Source organism: Equus asinus, chromosome 6, assembly GCF_041296235.1.
Source record: "Equus asinus isolate D_3611 breed Donkey chromosome 6, EquAss-T2T_v2, whole genome shotgun sequence".
NCBI classification, from domain to species: Eukaryota; Metazoa; Chordata; class Mammalia; order Perissodactyla; family Equidae; genus Equus; species Equus asinus.
In genome coordinates this window covers 54,239,925-54,255,306 of record NC_091795.1, presented here as the reverse complement: position 1 = coordinate 54,255,306, position 15,382 = coordinate 54,239,925, and the positions used below count along the sequence as shown (strand labels likewise).

Below are 15,382 nucleotides of genomic sequence, written 5' to 3'. Positions count from 1 at the left end.
TTGGAGGCCCCGGGGTTTCTCAGGTGTGGATCCTGGGTGTGGACATGGCACCGCTCATCAGGCCATGCTGAGGCGGCATCCCACATAGCACAATCAAAGGCACTCACAACTAGCATATACAACGATGTACTGGGGGGTTGGGGGGAAGAAGAAGAAAGGGGGAAAAAAGAAGAAGAAGATTGGCAACAGATGTTAGCTCAGGTACCAATCTTAAAAAAAAAAAAGAATATGTAAATAATTCAGGAGGCCCATGAGCTTGAGTGGAAATAAAATTACATCTTTATCATCACTAATCTCTAACTTAAATTTTAGCATTTTTGTTTTTTACAATAAATGTAGGCTACAAATCAGAGTGGTATGAGTCATACCTGAGAGTGCCAACATTAGAGTATATGGATTTTTTTCATGTAACACTATTGTTGTCACAGATGTCTAGAAATACTGTTTACACTCATCCTTTCCTTCAAATTAGAGTAGTATAGATTCACCTCTAGATCTTGTTACCTAATGTATTAATAAAAAACGACGTGTTGAGGCTGGTCCCATGGTCAAGGGATTAAGTCTGTGCACTTAAGATTAACTCTGCTTCAGTGGCCTAGGGTTCGCCAGTTCGGATCCTGCTCGTGGACCTACGTACGGCTCATCAAGCCATACTTTGGTGGCATCCCACATACAGCAACTGGGATGGCCTGCAACTAGGATATACAGGTGTGTACCAGGGCTTTGGGGAGAAAAAATGGAAGATTGGCAACAGATGTTAGCTCAGGACCAATCTTCCTTACAAAAAGTAAAAAGGGACATGTGTTACTATATTACAATTTGGTTTTTAATATGTTGCTATCTATGCTTTAATATAATTGAGTTCCTTTGTAATGCTATGTATTTTACTAAGGAAAATTTGAAATTTAGCCTGAAATGGAGTCCATTAGCATCAACAGGCTACCAAAGGGACCTATGGCACAACAGCGGTTAAGAACCACCGAACTATGTCGATACCACTAGGACACTACAAACACCAGTGAGAGAAAACAGCTAGCGTCAAAATGACATACAAAATGGTATGATGTGTGTGGGTTCTGATGAAAATCGCAACAAGTAATACTATATATTTTTCACGACATCATATTCACACATAAGAATCTATAAATAGAAATGTAATATGATACAATAAATTCATAAGAGTTGTTCCCTTCAGAAATGGGGGAGGTTAATAGGATGTGAGAAGGTGGATAAAAAAAGGCCTCATATTTAACTATAGTATTTTATTTAAAAAAGGAAAGAAAACATATCATTTGTAACATCTGTAAATTCTGTGTAACAGTTATACTGGTGTTTATGCTTTTGAATTTTTTTTTAAAGATCTCAAAATAAAACTTTAATAAAATTTTAGAAATTCATTCAAATTAAGATACTGCCTTAAAGCATTTTGCACAGCTCCTAATATATAACAAACATATTGTAACTTTTAGGCAATTCTATTATTACCATTAAAGATTTTAAAAATGTTTGGAAAGCCAAAGTGGAAAGAGCTGGCTTTCCAGGCGGGGAAAATCACATGAGTAAAGACACACTACAGAGGAGCATGTCAAGAGTTAATGAGATAATAGTCTCTTGTAGCAATCCTCTAAGCTGAAAGTTTTTCTATGAACTACTTGTCTTTCCAGTTCATGACCCAGAACATAAGGCCCTGAATTTCTAATTATTGGTTATGTGTGCAAAACCAGCCCTGGGAGACTTGGAAGCCCAGGGCGGACCTCGGCGATCTGTTACTTATTGGATAACTGGGTTTCTTAGCAAGGGCCTGGAGGGTAAGACAGTGCTGGTGCCAACTGACTTAACCAGGTGGAAGTTCATCAAACAGGCTACCTCACCAAACAGGAGCTGTCATCCTTGAAAGGACTCTGGCTGAGGGTGGAGGACCCTGGTGCAGGGATTTTGCTAAGCAAGATGGAATAAATTAGGAAGTCCTTGTATGAAAAGCACTTGGTTTGATGTGCAAGGCAGACGCATTCTAGTGTATGTATGTTAGAGAAGTTCTGAAATACAGTCACTCTAGCTTGCTTTCTTTCTTTTTTTTATGCAGGTTGTTTCTCAAAGAGGAATGACAAAGAAGAGAGTTTTGCAATTAATTTAGGAAATACTATATAATTTATTCTTCTCTTGGAGAGTCATAATATATATTAGAATATCAATGACACTGAGGAGTCCTATTTCCTTTTTCGAGCCAGCATCTCCAAGACTGCTTATTAACATCTCGTAGTAATTATATTCTAAAGAGATCATTTTGAAACATTTTTCTCAGGTTTCAAGAAATCAAAACAACTTTAGCTTTTTTGTGTAGGGGAGGAAAATTTCATAAACATCCAGTTTGCACTTGAAGCATGACACTAAAAGTTGATTATAAACAACTTACAGTATCTAAAGCTGGATGAATTTCCAAGGCAGCAGGTTATCCCAGAGGTCTGATCATTGTCAGAAGACTCTTTATGGTTTATGGCCCTGTCAGAAACCCTCGGTTCTCCCATATGTACATATATGGTACTCTTCCCTTCCCAGTTAATTGTGCCATAAATAATTTCTTCTTATCTGCATATCGATTACAAGGTAATGAATGCCACTTCATATTATATGAAATACAAATCAAGCCCTAGACCCCATGAGATAATTTTCTTGGCTAAACTCCCAGGCCCTGTACTTGGGATGAACTTCAATTGTGTCTCTAGGGTTAGTGAGTGTTATGTTTCTAAGTGATGATCTGTTTATTTCATGCCACATTTGCAAGCTGTCTTTTCCTCAAATGTACCATTAAGAGATTTTTTAAGGTGCTCAAGTCACTTTATTTTTGTAAATGTTCTTTATTCAAATTTATCTCAATGTACAATTTGTTCATTCCTCATCTCTCTAGAGAGCTTTGAGGTTACTCTTTCCCTACAGGGGGCTTGCAGAAAAAAATAGCAGCCAAAATTCACAGTTGACAAAGGTATATTGTCTTCTCCCTAATCTTTAACATGCTCATTGCAATGAAAATAATTGCTTGCTTGCAGATGAACCAAAGGAGACTTCTCATTCATTGACTTTCGTCTTTTTACAAAGTCACATACCTGCGCCAGTTCTTCTTGGATATGCTAGTACAGTCTCCTCCTTCTTTAAATAAAACTCAGGGTGTCAATTTCACATTGGAAATTCATTTGATATCAGTGAGAGAAATAGTTCCATCTGAAAGATGTTATCTTTAAGATTGAGCCGGGTTCCACGCTGAGAAAAGGATCAAGAAGATATAACAACAGTTGAAGAAGTGAAACTCAATGTGTAAAATATTTTCAAACATAGAAGCAGCGTACAGTGTAGGTAAAAGATTGGAAAGAACATTTTACTTTGACGATTTTGAATAGCTGTATCTTTATTTCAGTGCTGAAATGCTCTGTGCGTTTGCTTAATAGTCACTTCTTACAATATCAGTGCTTAAATAATTTCCTCCTGAAGGATAAAAGATAGGCACTAAAAATTATATTTTTAATATTAAACGACTACTTTATCGTGAAATTCAAACCACATGTGACTCAAAGGGATTTAAACTATTTTCTTAGATCTAGGGGTTTCCTTTTGGTTTCCAAATTGTTTGACCTTTTTTGTCCTTAGACACAAAATTATGAATTTAATGAAGAAAATTCACATCCCAAATACGTCAAGGTCTGTGTAAATGGAAAACTTTAAAAACAGTAGATTTGGGGACAGAACATGTTTTCAAACACTCTATAAGTCTTATCCCTTTGCTGTTCAGAAGAGGGGTATAGCAGCGCTGTTAAATAAGAAGAAAGTCTTAATTGCAAGATCAACTCTGCAAGACCATATTTCACAGCCCCCTCTTGAGACAGAACTTGGCTTCTGACATGGGACCCCAATACACCTGAGCCATGAATGATTACCTTCTGAAATAAGCCAAAACAAGATGAAATATTACAAAAACGTAAACCCAAAGGATACTCAAAACACATAATTGCTGCAGGGAAAATACTTTTATATTTTGCTAAATTGAGGATCTATAAACGTGATAGAAACTTTCACTAGTTCACGGTTGAGCTCAAATGCACCCTTGTGGTTTTTGGTGTTCTCATTAAAACACATAGGTGAAAACTTACAACTATTTTCATCTTCTTTTATACTATTTAACTACACAGATTTCAGGCACTAATTGTCTTTTGCTCTCTTGAGCTCATCATGCAAATAGGGTTGATATAGCTAGAAAACACACTTCTATGGAGAGCATAATACATTTTAAAGATTATATTGGTATTATTTCTCTTGCCTAGTGTTGAAAATGGATTTTTCAAAATGCTGCTAGATTAATGAGTTTTTCTTATATCTATTTTCTTTTTATTTTGTGTCTTTCATGTTTTAATATTTTAATGTAGTTCATTCAGTTACTCAGGGAAAAATTGTCTAGGTTGTCCTTTTATTCATGGCTTCTAAAAATAATAAATTTGCATTTCAAATATTATAGCTTTATTATTTGTAAAAACTTATAGCTTGATTACCAGTTAGTATGTTTTGATGCCAGAAATATTTATATATTTTGAATTATACATACACATAAATTATATATATTTAATATGTATATTTATGTATTTAAATATTTTACACCATCAACAAATGTTAACTCAAAATAGATTAAAGACTTGAATGCAGAACCTGAAACCACAAAACTTCTAGAAGAAACATAGGCAGTACACTCTTTGGCATGAGTGTTAGTAGCATTTTTTCGAATACCATGTCTCGCCAGGCTAGGGAAACAAAAGAAAAAATAAACAAACGGGACTACACCAAACTAAAAAGCTTCTTCATGGCAACGGAAACCATCAACAAAATGAAAAAATAATCTAACAATTGGGAGAAGATATTTGGTCTTTGGGTGGTGAACATGATGTAGTCTACAAAGAAATCAAAATATAATGATGTACACTTGAAATTTATATAATTTTATAAACCAATGTTACCTCAATACAAAAAACATATATACACACACACACATATTTGACTTTGAAGGGGAAATCTGGCAATATTTCCAAATCACTCTTGACTTTTTTAGGCATTGAGGAGCAGGGTATACCTGTATATACCTGTAATTTATGAGTCACTAAAATTTGCAAAGATAATTCAAAACTATAGGCAATTTAAAATGAGTTGCTTCTTTTTCCAGAAAATATTCCCCTCAAATGTATTTTCTAATAGTCCATTGCCTAGTCTGAGTCTTTTACTCACCCTACCTATTCTTCATTTCAGGGGCTAAAAAGCAGTAGCGGAGACTACAGCTATTATTAAGGGAAATGCGTGACCAGAGACCACCACGCTGGGAAATGTTTTCCAGACTTGACCACAAGTCTTAAGGCAACACAGAGATAGTTCCGCAAATGCAGTAGTTGTGTGCCTCGCAAGGCATCATGTGGACTGAAGTTGCGCAGCACCAGCTGTATGGCTGGAAAGAGAAGAGGTGGAACTGAGGACTGCATTTTCGAGGAGCGGCGGTTCTGCCTACAGCTAGTCTCTCCTCTCCTGACACTCCCTGTGAGGATAAAAGATTGGACACTGTCCTTTCTATTTATTATGTTTTCAGTAAAAGACAATATAGTTGACTTGACAAAGATTAAGTTCTACTTGAGCTTGGGAAAGCTACTGAATAACGCTAAACCTTGGAGTTTTTTATCTGAAAAATAGAGAAGTTAGTATTACTCCATTTTTAAAGTTGTTATGAAGAATAAATGAGTTAATCGCTATTATCATGGTGGTGATCAAAGCTAATAAAGTCTTACCCGTCATTAATTTCCAAAAATAACATAAACCTCTCTGAGCCTCTTGGTCTTTTTTGTCAGAGTGGGGTTAATTATGCCAACTTTATATACAAGTTTCCTCCGCTATCAGAAAGTAGAATATTCCTGTGAAAGCTTTCATAAGCCAAAATGGCATAAAGTGAAGAAGCCATTGCCTTAGGACACATCTCGCTGACGGATGTACAAATAAAGCGAGATAAAGTGCAGATGCTCACAGACACAGTTTAAAGCTACGGTGGCTTGATGCTGAGTGTAGTTCCCGGAGGAGGCGCTTGGCGGCGCCACTGCTCGGAGTGCGCGCTGCCTCTATAATGGCTCGCTGAAAACAAACTCTAAGAGTTATCTTTGCTTTTGGCCCCCTTTTTTAATAAAAGCAAAAATCCTGTCCAGATTTCTATTGATTGGCAAAAACAGGTACTAACGTAGGTCTTTTGTAAAAAGTAAAGTGGCGGAAAGCGAACTTTTGAAAAGCGGGGGACAACTGTGTTGTTCTGCAGACTGAAGGAGCTGATACATAGTTCAACTCTTGGCATAGTGCGTGGCAGGTAGTAGGTGCTCAAGAAAGGTTAGTTCCCTGCTCGCCCTCTGGAGCAATGGCGAAACTCAAGACATAGAAGGTACATACCACTTTGCTATGCTATCTCAGCTATTTTCAAAAATCAATCCTATAGTCTAGCTTGTTTTTAATAACTCTGTCTCTAGCAAAATTGTAAAACTAAAGAATTGACAGTCTTGCCTAGTTTTGTTCCAACATCAGGTGCCTCTGTCGGTTTTGGGGTTGTTCCTCACTCTTGGGGTCTGTCCTCGGTTGTCAGTCATGGTCAACTCTACGCATCGAGAATTTCCTGATTTAGAAAGCGAATGTTCTTAAAATATGAGGAAAAGAACAGAAGACTTAAAAAGTGATTAAACAAAAGGTTAAAATCATGGGTAAACTAGTAGTCCATACAAGTCGAGCACAACGTTGCCGAAGGAGAGGATATCAGGAAGGACATGCATTGCGCCAGGGACAGCATGATGGAGAAGGAACCTGTGGTACAAGGGCCGGTCGTGGCTCCACCACCGCCCGCTCTGACTTGGGTGAGTTGCTTCAGCTTCTCTCAGAGGCACTTTCCCGGGCTATTAAATGGTTACATAAAATATGCCTTACAGAGTGGTTCTGAGGATCGAATGTAAACTAGGTAGTAATTTAAATACAATAGTATATAGTAGTATTATACATTTGCTGGACAGAAGGGGACAACCGGAAGGTGCGTAGGGAAGCAATAGGGCGTGACCGGTCATGAAAAACAAGTGTTGAAGGAGATTAAATGCCCCAATTTATTAAATAGGTGTTGCTTTCTAGAGTCCAATTCTTCTGTCTTTCATACTTTCCCCCCTTTATTCTGAGCAAAGGCATGGTCAAGCCTCATCTCTGCCTGAAGACCCTGTATTGTAATCCCACCCGGAATGTGTTTTCACATTATTCCTAAACATTTCAGTGTGAAAAATGAAGCAGATCTAATTTGAGGAAACATGAAGAAAAAGGAATTGATTCTTTTTCTAACTTCAGAATTTTCAAAATGCAAACTGGATCAAAATAGGATATTTTTAATAAGCTCTAATTATAAATATACTTGTGTAGCACAATTTAATTTATTGGGAAACTAACTTTATTCTATCTTTTTTTCTTTTTAATGTGAAAACAAAACCTGCAATATATTGCCATAATGCAATAAATATAATTTTCCAAACTGGAAACCATGGCAACAGTTTTTAATAATAGAATATGATTGGCTGCATATGAAAAAATAAAGCCACATTCTAAATAATTAAACTGTTTCTCAATATAAAATAATAATATCTCAAGCATTTTCATGTTTTTATGTGTACAGTGTAATACACTGTTTCAGTCTGTCGGGAAACATATAATTACCAGACTATCTTTTCATATACTACATTCTTTTTGTCACTAATCTATGAATTAAAATGATAATTCAAAGAAAATAACCTGTCAGGAAAAGAGAAATCCGAGAATTAGGTCCTTAGAATGAATTCTTTTTATGTTGGGCAGTGCGATTGAATACATTTTCTATGATTTTGGAGGAAGGGTTTCATAGTCTTTAAACGGGGTCAGGACAGGAACACTGATTTAAATCAGATATCTGTCAATTTGGTCTCACATGCCCGCATTCATATATTCCAGGAGATTAAACAAATAGGCAAAGGCTTTTCATTTATTCATTGTCTGTCCAAGCAACAAAAAATCTGCTGAAAAGAGAAAATCTGAATTCAACATCCAGATGTTTCAGCTTCCTAGTGGGTATTTGGCATCACTGCCACAGAACATCTGGATGGCTAAAATTGCTCACTTCTCTACTACATTGTTCGGCAGGACCTTCCAAAAAGCAGGCTACAGTGAAATCACTTTTCCAAGTTCCTAGACAGAATTTGAACCCTATTCCCTATATGCTGTTCAAATGTCTTGTGGAATAAGTTTATGGGAATACATACATAGATAAATGACTGGATAACAACAAATGAATGAATAATTCATGCACATGAAATGTTCAGGCAATGATATTCACACATATGGTTCTGCTAAGTGGAAAAGAAATTCCTATATCCAAATATAGTGTCAGTACCAGAACTAGTGAATAATGTTTTATTTCTCCAGAGGTCAATATAATATTACTTAGTCTGCCAAATTCTAATAGCTATGGCCTGGTCATTAGTGGCAAAGTCAGAGATGATAGTAATGATTTTGACCCTAGAAATTTCAGTCCTATTTTCAATGAGTTAATCAGAGGAAAGCATACACCTCTCTTCAATGTCTTGAATATGATATATTTGAGTTGCTGTTCAGAATACATTTCTCAAAAACATGTGTGCTGTTAATAAATATTTGTGGGGTATAAGAGTATATTCACATATTTCTCAACATGTTGTGATCCATCTTGCAGGTTGAGCATAGATTCTGTTGTACAACAGAGCATTTAATTTTCATAAGGGTACTGACCTGACCAGTAAAACCAATCTTCTTGTCAAGATTACTAGAACCTTTTTTTAAAATAATAAATGTTTGCTTTTTAGAAAATTTCTCTCTCAGAATCCCAACTGTCCCAGAGCTCTCTCCTATATTGTTTATTTAGACTAGAACCAGTCGCGTAAAACCTATTTCCAGTAACTGTGTACTGCACCTCTTTTCCATGGCTTATTTAGCATCTATCACCAACTTGCCCACATAGAAAGGAGGAGAATGTACATTATAAAAGTACGGAGGCGGTCTGAATATTACCATAAACTGTCCACAAAAGAAACAGGAATCTTACCAGATCTGTATTTTGCTGACTAGTATCTGATTTGTATGTGCATTTCTGGTTAGAGTAGATAAATGAGAGAATACTGATTTAACATTTCAACTGCTCTCTGCATTCTGGCTTTGATTATAATAATCTAGCAAAGAACACAGCTAATCTAGCCCTTCTGTCACACATCCACTTTGGGCTTAGCCCAGGAAATCCTGAAGTCTATCCTGTGAAACTTAAACACTTTAAAGATTTCAATACTACAGGGTAAGCATTCACTTAGAATGACTTTCAACTCATACTTTTCACAATTATTTTATTGAACTGTTACCTTTAGAGTACTCTTGATAATTTCATTTTTTACCAACTCCTTAAATTTGTTTAAAAGGCAACTACAGTCATATTATTTCAGAGGTCATTCTACATACAACTGCAGAACTGGAAAAAATTCTTTGAAACATCTAAAGCCGGAATCTTTACTTCATCTTAATATGTGGATGAATGATAGTTATCATGGACAAGTGATAAGTATTTTAGACATATTGATAAAACTCTTACAAAGAAAAATAAAAACATCAAAGTATATCACTCTGCTTTTAAAGAATAGGAAAATATCTTGTAATTATTTTAAGAAATTAAAATCTTTGTATGTTTAGATAATTTGTTTCAAAAGCATAAGTTTATGCCAGTAGAAAATTGTATTTCTGTTGTAAAATGTGCATATTTTACACATAAAATAGAGAATATAAATAGTAATTTCTCATTTTACCAAATGCTTAAAGTTTAAGTAAGCAATATAGGTACTAATGTACATATTTGAAATAACTTCTTGAATTCAATTAAGTGTTGTCTCCTTTCAATAGCAAATATTAACTTGGAAAAACTCTTAATTTATTTTTTCCTCTTTCCGATCTACAATCAGTTTTAAGTGAGAAATCATTCTTAGAATTCATACTGTAAAGTGGCAAAAAAGGGGAAAAGTTATAAAATACTTTGGGGGTTAAAATTGGTATCCTGATCAGTAAATTTTATGACCCAAAGTGAATCCTTGTGGTATCATTTATTATAGCTGAAATGATTGGAACTGGGGGCCATGACACTATTACCTGTTTCTGTAGATTTATTGAAAATTAGCAATTCCATTTATATCTATGAGATTTCAGGGATTACACTGTTATAGACTAGAAAATTGATAGATTTATGAATCAAGTGAATCTAGTTGTACCGACTAATACAGCAACAGAGAAAATTTAGAGGTTTGTACTCCTAAAGGAGTTAACCTTTGGATAAAGAAACATTTTTCAAGTAGAATGTGAGAAATTATTGAATCCATAAATTGTCGCTGCTGCAGTTTAAAAAAGAGAGAGAGAGAGAGAGAGAAAAAACCAACAGCACAAGTTCAACTTTTGTACATTTGTGTGAGAAAGAATAAGAGGCAAAAGTTACCAAAAACAATTTAGTTATCAAAAACTGTGACTTGGTTTGTTGATAGAATTGTTCCTGGGGTATTTATCGCTGAACCAGAGTATCCGTTGGCTCAAGGGTTTCTTTTTGGCTGCTTTGCTTCAAACTATGTCATAGCTTGTGGGAATTTTCACATCTTGACTCACAATTGCATACACATCGCATATCCCTCCTAACCTTAGCAGTGTGCCTGGCACAGAGTAGACATACAATAAATTTTTGTTGTTGTTGATAAGTCAAACACATATTAACTGTCCTTGATTTATACTAATACTAGAAAATGCCACTCAGCTCTCAAATGATCGTATGGAGATGGTTTGCCTCCCATGAAATTTGATCATGTCTTTTGCATTAGAAAGTGGCCATATGGTCTCTGTATTTGAAACTTTATTAGGCATTAAGGTTTATTAAATTATTGTCTAAAGTCAAATACTACTGAAACTTCCTTACTATTTTGTTCCTCGTTTTATTATTATTTTTTAAAACCAAACAAAACAGACACATAAGTACCTTATAACAGAGCTGATATTTAACTGGTTCACAAAGCCGGGATGTACTTACTGGGTGTTGGCAGCCAGCATCTGCTCTGACTGGTCTGGACCCATGTCGAATCAGTGGTTAGGTATTCTGAATACCCTTTCCTGTTTTAAGGGGTATTACAGAAATGCCAAAGAAATATAGTATAATCTCTACTCTCAAAAACACTAAAAATTTTCTTGAAATGAAAAGATAAATGTCCTACAGACACAAACACATACACACATATACATCTATGGCATATGCACAAGTATAAATACGTGTACATATATGCATAAAATGCTTACTTATTGGTTGATACATACGTACATGAAAAAAGAAATAGGTTCAAAAAAAGCAATAGAAGTTTAGGTTATCACCTGGAGTTAGGGCAGTTATTCTGAAAGTAATAGGATTTGATGTGGGTCTTGAAAGATAATGAGGTTTTCTGAAATGATGTTGAGTGAGGAGAATGTTTTAAGCAGTGGGAATTCCTAGCTTAGTTCCAATGAATAACGTTTTTTCTTTTGGCTGTGTAATTGAAGAAGAATTTGTAGAAATGAATGTGGGATAATCAAAGAGGAAAGCTATTAATTTAATAGTTACATTTCAGTTCTTAATAACATTCCTGTAGTTGTAAACCTGACAGCTGAAATACCTGTAGAAAAATTTAGACAAACCTTTTTAAACATTTCTAACCACTGTCATGAAACAATCTTGCACATGTAGAATTTAAAAAAGATGTATCTAAGTATATTCTCCTACCACACAGCGTCCTTACTTTTTGCGAGTAACCTGTGTAAAACGTTAAACTGGGATATTCAGACTTGGTTTATTTACCATTATATCCCTTACAAAATTCCTTTTAGACTGATACTAAGAGTCGACAAATGACAGCATGTAGGAAAAAGTAGGAATGAACCCCTACTTCCATAAATACCTTTTTGAAACAAAGTCCACATGATTTCTCTTTTTCATTAAAATTCACAACATGAAAGCCAATTTTTGTTTTCTTAACTACAGATGAAAATTGTTTTTTAAGGTCTTTACATGCCAGCATATCGCCTTTTCCCTGCTCTAATACTAAGTGACAGCCCCGTATTGAGCAATTTTAAACCAGGTCTTCGATTTACAGCAGACATGTCAAAATTTGTGATAAATGAAATAGATATTTAATGACACCTAATGTGTAGTGATACAGCATAATGTAGGTGGTTTGGCTTAGAAAAGACTTGCAAACATTATGCCACCAGAACAGAGAAGCTGATAGCTTAGCATAATTCCATAAGATATTCAACTACAGAAAGATTTCATAACGAAAGATCAAGAAAATATAATATATTTGCTTGAGAACGTGAAAATTACCTTGGAACTTACTTTGCTCTTTGCATTCCATCGTGGAACATGCCAAGGTGTTTGGAGCTTACAATTTTATTCTTTCTGTTTATGGGAGGCTCTCAGGTTTCAAGAGAATAAATACTTATTTCTGAGTAAGCATACTTCTGGATTCAAAAGAGAATACACAATTACGCTAAATAAGCATCAGAATATTAATGTACCTATCCGTGGTCTAACATGATGTTTATGATACTGTGATAAAATATCCTTCATTTTTATGTAGTTTATTAATTACGTAAAACTGTTTTATCCTCTCTAATCAAAAGTGTGGCTATATGTATATGTGCACACATACATACACACATATATATACACACACGTATCTATTTTAAAAATATAATAAATAAAACATAAAAATCACTAATGATTGTATTAGTCACCAATAGCCACTGTTACTATCTGGATATGTATTCTTACAGCCTTTGTTTATGCATAGAAAAATTTTTTTCCTACAAATGGATTTTAAAGCATTTGGGAGATTCTAACATGGGTTTATAACAACCTCTGTACCTTAATCAAAGAACAGTCTTAATTTATATGGACATCATCCTTCTAGAGGGAGTGACAACAAATGAAACGAGCAAAGGAACATTTGCCGGGCCGGTTAAGTCAAATATAAATGTGCTTACAAATAAGAGCACAAGGGGCCTCAGAAAAGGAGCGATAGACAACTAGAGACTTAAATATCAATAAATATATCTGTTGTTCTGACTAAATAGGGATCGATATGTAAGCAATTCCAAGGAGAGCAGTGTTTAGATCAGAAAAGTTTTCAGGAACAGATGGTATTTATTGAAAGGAAAGTCTTTATCATACTCAATTGGGGTAAAAAAAAAAAAAAAACCCTTGGGATGGCAAATTAACACTGCATGGGAGTAAGGAAGGATTTTCTTTTCTTTTCCTTTTTCTTCTTTTTTAAGGAAGGGGGACAGAAATGAAAGGAAGAAGGAAGAGAAGGTGAAGGTGGAGCCAGGAGATGGCAGAAAATTCCACTGTAATTTAGAATCCTCTCTATAATTTCTCTTCTCCAGCACTCACTGCCCACCTAAGTCTTCAACACGGACTACCAGGAAACCCAAATATTTGCTGTGAATGAAGTTTCTTGTGGAAGCCAATGAAGGCACTGTGATCTAAGTCCAGGTGGTTCACCATCCATCAAGGGGATCAAAGAGAACAAAAGAGGAAGACAGTTGAAGAAAGCATGATGAAGTAAGGTGCAGAATTTCACAGAAAGCAAGCAGAAGGCTTCTGCACTCCCACAGGGCTGTGGGCTCAAGGCTTAGATCAAGTTTAACTGGATTTCTGAGGGACAGAGCAGCCTTAGCTGAATGTAGGTCATGTATTTATATTGATTCTTACCCTTTGTTGTTCATAAAACATATCTCCCATGCCATTCACAGTTTTGCAAACACATTTTTATTGGTTCTATAATATTACGACGCTCAAGTATTATAGCTTTTATACCCAACCTGTTCTATTTGTTCCCAGTTATTTGCAATTTTAAACAAAACTATCACCAGTTCTCATACATAAATTAGGCCAAGTCTAATAATCTTATTAGGACGGATGAATGCCTAATCTTGGGTTGAAAATTAAAGGTTTACAAGTTACGATGTACATTGCCAAATCTCTTTGAGAGAATTTGTATTAATTTCCACTGTCGCTGGTGGAATACATTCATCTGTTTCATTATACCATTACCAGCACTATTACATTTTAATACTATCTTACTCTTTCAACATTAAACATATTGTCTATAGAGATACATTTAAGCTACTTTAGAACAGTTCCAGCTCCCCCCCCTCTTTTTAATTGGGAATTAGGAGTCATCAAAGCAAATATAGAAAAGAGGACAAAACTATTCATTTGAGCCAGGAAGTGGTCATTAATTAGGGTTAAGGCACGTCCATCACTTTCATTTTGTATAAATGAGAGTTTCATATCCTCTTAAGAAAAAGCAGAGACTCAGTAGACGTCCCCAAAGGAAACTGAGATGGAGGAAAACATGGTTTACTAGTAAATGAGATGTAGTACAATATCATGAAAGTCACGTGGACACTACATGGACTAAGCTGAGCTGTTAACATAACAAATAGCGGAGCAGACTGTTGATTCTGACTCAGATCAGACAGGCCAAAAAGGGAATGCATTCTGCTGGGTGCCATTTTCTTTAGAAACCATCCATCAAGGGGATCAAAAGGGCAAGGAAAAAGTAATTCTGAAATCAGGCAGGCTGGAAAAATAAACTATGGGGAACACTTAAGATGTGTTTTGCTTTTCTACTAAGTGACAGAGGACCAGGAAATCTCTCACAGGGGCAATTAGAGGAGCCATAGGTAATATTGATCAATGTGGTCCTAGTGGTTCCAACCAGACCAGCACTGAGGCTTCTAGAAAGCAGGAGTCCCAGGGAAGAGAATGTGTGGGTATGCAGAAGAGTAATAGATGGCATGCTTTCTGGCTCATGGAGCCTCTTTCTGCCTAGGCAATTCTCTCCTAAGCTGCTTGTTCAATATGAGGTGGAAATCAGACAGGATGCAGACCTCCTTCCAGGGTCTAATCAGTCTGGATGGAGCTAAGCCCACATAGTAAGACACCCCCAGGTGGCTGCCACAAGAAGCTACATATAAGATTGTAACATAGAAATGCTAAGTCAATACATTTATGAGAGTGAGAAATTCTGTTTTCAAATTATACACAACTTGGAAACTAATCTCTGACTCTCTTGGTTATAATGCATGGAGCAAAGAGACAAAGAAGAGAAAGACTCACTTCGAGTACACTACTGGCAGGATACCATACAGTTTAGACTACAGGAAAACAGAGAACAAGAGAGCAGAAGAGGGAAGACGGAGGGAAAAATATTAATTTTCTATGGGCTGAGGACACATA

The 15,382-nt window shown here is 35.7% G+C and overlaps 1 long non-coding RNA gene across 1 annotated transcript in view; it reads right to left on the bottom strand.

Moving 5' to 3' along the window:
- The window catches only part of LOC139045597 (uncharacterized), a 228,164-nt gene that overhangs the window by 7,298 nt on the left and 205,484 nt on the right, over positions 1–15,382 (bottom strand). Inside the window, exon 4 of the long non-coding RNA XR_011504287.1 lies at positions 3,102–3,255. This is a non-coding gene — a long non-coding RNA (uncharacterized lncRNA). The remainder of the gene's footprint in view (positions 1–3,101; positions 3,256–15,382) is intronic.